This window comes from Lagenorhynchus albirostris, chromosome 10 (assembly GCF_949774975.1).
Source record: "Lagenorhynchus albirostris chromosome 10, mLagAlb1.1, whole genome shotgun sequence".
Taxonomy (NCBI): domain Eukaryota; kingdom Metazoa; phylum Chordata; class Mammalia; order Artiodactyla; family Delphinidae; genus Lagenorhynchus; species Lagenorhynchus albirostris.
The window spans coordinates 96,116,419-96,122,418 of NC_083104.1; positions in this window are offsets into that span (position 1 = coordinate 96,116,419).

Consider the following 6,000-nt stretch of genomic DNA (forward strand, 5'->3'; position numbering starts at 1 on the left):
GTCAGCCCTACATTTTTTACCAGTGTCATGAGTAATTTTTTATTAACACATTCTTTAACCAAACCCAGGGCACTGACAGGGGGCTGGGGGTGTGGACCTGGCTGGGGTGCTCTGGCCAGGCAACCTGAGGCCTGAGGGGAGGTTGGGGTCCCTAAATACCATGTTCACCTCCATCCCTGGTGCGCCTGCAGCAAGCCCTTGCCCTCAAGGTGTCAAATTCTCCTCATGTCCTATTAAACTTTCAACCTGTTACTACTTCCCAGTCAAGGAGGGATTTTGGTTTTGGTGGGGTTTTTTCCTGCCATTAAACATTTTTCAGTTTAAATATGAAAAGTAGTCTGCCTTTTTTTGGTTCAAGGTTTTTGATGTTTTGAGGGTATCTTTCAGGCCCAAAACAGTCCTCGTGGGAAATTCTTGTAAGACTCAGAAACTTAGGAGGCCAGGAGTGAACAGTAGAAAGTGGAGGTGCCCAGGGGAGGGAGAAAGTAAAAGATGAGTGCTATTAGTTTTTAGCCATTTTCCCTCAGGATCATCTCCTCCCATAAGGAGCTTCCTTTTAGCACAATACTCTCCTGAGTTTTTAGAACTGGGTAGAGATCATCCGATCTATCCCGGACACACCAATGCTGGTTACAAGCAAGAAGAAGAAAGGCCACAGAGGCTGAGATAGAGGTGAAAGTACTTGCTGAAAATCCCGACGCTTTCCAGGAACAGGATCAGGACGGGAATCTCCAGGTCTTAACTCTCAGCTGCTGGCAGAGCTCAGCGGAGCAGAGCATAGCGCCCTGACTTAAAAGAAGCTGCTAACTTGTCCAAGGACATTTTTAAAGAGTTCTTTACTTTTTATTGGAGTATAGTTGATTTACAATGTTGGGTTAGTTTCAGGTGTACAGCAAAGTGAATCAGTTATACATATACATATATCCACTCTTTTTTAGATTCTTTTCTCATACAGCCATTACAGATTATTGAGAAGAGTTCCCTGTGCTATATAGTAGGTCCTTGTTAGTTATCTATTTTATATATAGTAGTGTGTATATGTCAATCCCAGTCTCCCAATTTATCCCTCCAATCTCCTTTCCACCCGGTAACCATAGTTTGTTTTCTATATCTGTGACCCTATTTCTGTCTTGTAAGTTTATTTGTATCATTTTATTAGATTCCACATTAAGTGATATCATACGGTATTTGTCTTTCTCTGTCTGACACTTCACTTAGTATGATAATCTCTAGGTTCATCTATGTTGCTGCAAATGGCATTATTTCATTCTTTTTTTTGGCTGAGCAGTATTCCATGGTATACATATACTGCATCTACTTTATCCGTTCCTCTGTCAATGGACATTTAGGTTGTTTCCATGTCTTGGCTATTGTAAATAGTGCTGCAATGAATATTGGGGTACATGTATCTTTTGGAATTATGGTTTTCTCCAGATACATGCACAGGAGTGGGATTGCTGGATCATATGGTACTTCTATTTTTAGTTTTTTAAGGAACCTCCATACTGTTCTCCATAGTGATTATAGCAATTTACATTCCCACCAACAGTGTAGGAGGGTTCCCTTTTCTCCGGCATTTATTGTTTGTAGACTTTCTGATGATGGCCATTCTGACTGGTATGAGGTAATACCTCATTGTAGTTTTGATTTGCATTTCTCTAATAATTAGCGATGTTGAGCATCTTTTCATGTGCTTTTTGGCTGTCTGGATGCCAAGGACTTTTTTTTTTAAGTCGAAGTATAGTTGATTTACAATATTGTGTTAGTTTCAGATGTACAGCATAGTGATTCAGTTATTTTTTTCAGATAATATTTCATTATAGGTTATTACAAGATATTGAATACAGTTCCCTGTGCTATACAGTAAATCCTTATTGCTTATCTGTTTTACGTACAGTAGTTTTATCTGTTAATCCCAGGACTTTTTCATTAGTTCACCCCATTTGAATCCTGAGGTTCTGAAGATTTGCTTACACAGGAATTCTTGTGTAGAAATAACCTAGTGGTTGTATTTGGCAATTTGCAAATAAGCCATTTAACTGGCATTTTATAGCTGCTGGGAAAGGAGTTCCTGCTACTTCTCTCTCTGCGATAATCAGGGAACACAGTGAGCCGGGGAAACCAAACGTCAGCTCACAACGGGAAACGCAGGGAACTCACTCTCAGGGCTCCTGCACTTTACTGGCATGCCTGGTGTGGAGGCAACCACCCAATAGACAGTGCAGTTTGCAAATACACCCTAAACCAGAATCACCTGACTCAGCTTATTTCATGAAAATATTAGCTGGAGCCATCTCAGTCTAAAGGTTAAATTCAAAATGTGGATATATTATATATGTGTATTATAAATATATATATATAGTCGTCCCTCTGTGTCCTCAGGCTGTGCATCCTGGGATTCAAGCAACAGTGGATGGGAAATATTCAGGAAAAAAATTCCAGAAAGTTCCAAAGCGCAAAACTTGAATTTGCTGCACTTTGACAACTATATACATACCACTTACATGGTATTTACAACGATTTACACAGCATTTACATATTATTAGGTATTGCAAGTAATCTGGAGAGGATTTAAAGTACATGGGAGGGAGCATCATCCACCAGAGGGCAGACAGAAGAAGCAAGAAGAACTACAATCCTGTAGCCTATGGAACGAAAACCACATTCACAGAAAGATAGACAAAATGAAAAGGCAGAGGGCTATGTACCAGATGAAGGAACAAGATAAAACCCCAGAAAAACAACTAAATGAAGTGGAGATAGGCAACCTTCCAAAAAACGAATTCAGAATAATGATAGTGAAGATGATCCAAGACCTCGGAAAAAGAATGGAGGCAAAGATTGACAAGATGAAAGAAATGTTTAACAAAGACCTAGAAGAATTAAAGAACAAACAAACAGAGATGAACAATACAATAACTGAAATGAAAAATACACTAGAAGGAATCAATAGCAGAATAACTGAGGCAGAAGGACGGATAAGTGACCTGGAAGACAGAATGGTGGAATTCACTGCCATGGAACAGAATAAAGAAAAAAGATGAAAAGAAATGAAGACAGCTTAAGAGATCTCTGGGACAACATTAAACGTGACAACATTCACATTATAGGAGTCCCAGAAGGACAAGAGAGAGAGAAAGGACCCGAGAAAATATTTGAAGAGATTATAGTCGAAAACTTCCCTAACATGGGAAAGGAAATAGCCACCCAAATCCAGGAAGCACAGAGAGTCCCATACAGGATAAACCCAAGGAGGAATACACCGAGACACATAGTAATCAAATTGGCAAAAATTAAAGACAAAGAAAAATGATTGAAAGCAGCAAGGGAAAAATGACAAATAATATACAAGGGAACTCCCATAAGGTTAACAGCTGATTTCTCAGCAGAAACTCTACAAACCAAAAGGAAGTGGCATGATATACTTAAAGTGATGAAAGGGAGGAAACTACAACCAAGATTACTCTACCTGGCAAGGATCTCATTCATATTCGATGGAGAAATCAAAAGCTTTACAGACAACCAAAAGCTAAGAGAATTCAGCACCACCAAACCAGCTCTACAACAAATGCTAAAGGAACTTCTCTAAGTGGGAAACACAAGAGAAGAAAAGGACCTACAAAAACAAACCCAAAACAATTAAGAAAATGGTCATAGGAACATACATATCAATAATTACCTTAAATGTGAATGGATTAAATGCTCCAACCAAAAGACACAGACTGGCTGAATGGATACAAAAACAAGAGCCATATATACACTGTCTACAAGAGACCTATTTCAGACCTAGGGACACATACAGACTGAAAGTGAGGGATTGGAAAAAGACATTCTATGCAAATGGACATCAGAAGAAAGCTGGAATAGCAATACTCATATCAGATAAAATAGACTTTAAAATAAAGAATGTTACAAGAGACAAGGAAGGACACTACATAATGATCAAGGGATCAATCCAAGAAGATAAAACAATTATAAATATATATGCACCCAACATAGGAGCACCTCAATATATAAGGCAAATGTTAACAGCTATAAAAGAGGAAATTGGGGCTTCCCTGGTGGTGCAGTGGTTGAGAGTCCGCTTGCCGAGGCGGGGGACACGGGTTCGTGCCCCGGTCCGGGAGGATTCCATATGCCGCAGAGTGGCTGGGCCCGTGAGCCCTGGCCGCTGAGCCTGCGTGTCCCGAGCCTGTGCTCCGCAACGGGAGAGGCCACAACAGTGAGAGGCCCGCGTAACGCAAAAAACAAAAAAAGGAAATTGACAGTAACACAATAATAGTGGGGGACTTTAACACCTCACTTACACAAATGCACAGAAAATTAATAAGGAAACACAAGCTTTAAATGACACAATAGACCAGATAGATTTAATTGATATTTATAGGACATTCCATCCAAAAACGGCAGATTACACTTTCTTCTCAAGTGCACACGGAACATTCTCCAGGATAGATCACATCTTGGGTCATAAATCAAGCCTCAGTAAATTTAAGTAAATTGAAATCATACCAAGCATCTTTTCCGACTACAACGCTATTAGATTAGAAATAAACTACATGGAAAAAAAACGTGAAAAGCACAAACACGTGGAGGCTAAACAATACGTTACTAAATAACCAAGAGATCACTGAAGAAATCAAAGAGGAAATCAAAAAATACCTAGAGACAAATGACAACGAAAACACGATGATCCAAAATCTATGGGATGCAGCAAAAGCAGTTTTAAGAGGGAAGTTTATATCAATACAATCCTACCTCAAGAAACAAGAAAAATCTCAAATAAACAATCTAACCTTACACATAAATAGAGAAAGAAGAACAAACAAAACCCAAAATAAGTAGAAGGAAAGAAATCATAAAGATCAGAGCAGAAATAAATGAAATAGAAACAAAGAAAACAATAGCAAAGATCAGTAAAACTAAAAGCTGGTTCTTTGAGAAGATAAACAAAATTGATAAACCTTTAGCCAGACTCATCAAGAAAAAGAGGGAGGGACTCCCCTGGTGGCACAGTGGTTAAAAATCCGCCTGCCAATGCAGGGAACGTGGGTTCGAGCCCTGGTCCGCATGCTGCAGAGCAACTAAGCCCATATAACACAACTACTGAGCCTGTGCTCTAGAACCTGCAAGCCACAACTACTGAGCCCACGTGCCACAACTACTGAAGCCCGCGAGCCTAGAGCCCATGCTCCACAACAAGAGAAGCCAACGCAATGAGAAGCCCGCGCACCGCAACGAAGAGTAGCCCCCACTTGCCGCAACTAGAGAAAACCCGCATGCAGCAACGAAGACCCAACGCTGCCAGAACTAATTAAATAAATAAATTTATTAAAAGAAAAACAGAAAGAAATGTTCCAACAAATTCCAGGACCAGATGGCTTCACAGGTGAATTCTATCAAACCTTTACGGAAGAGCTAACACCCATCCTTCTCAAACTCTTCCAAAAAATTGCAGTGGAAGGAACACTCCCAAACTCATTCTAGGAGGCCACCATCACCCTGATACCAAAACCTGACAAAGATACTACAAAAAAAGAAAATTACAGGCCACTATCACTGATGAATATACATACAAAAATCCTCAACAAAATACTAGCAAACAGAATCCAACACCACATTAAAAGGATCATACACCATGATCAAGTGGGATTTATCCAGGGATGGAAGGATTCTTCAATATATGCAAATCAATCAATGTGATACACTGTATTAACAAACTGAAGAATAAAAATCATATGATCATCTCAATAGATGCAGAAAAAGCTTTTGATGAAATTCAACACCCATTTATGATAAAAACTCTCCAGAAAATGGGCATAGAGGGAAGCTACCTCAAGATAATAAAGGCCACATATGACAAACCCACAGTAAACATCATTCTCAATGGTGAAGAACTGAAAGCGTTTCCTCTAAGATTAGGAACAAAACAAGGATGTCCACTCTCGCCACTATTATTCACCATAGTTTTGGAAGTCCTAGCCATGGCAATCAGAGAAG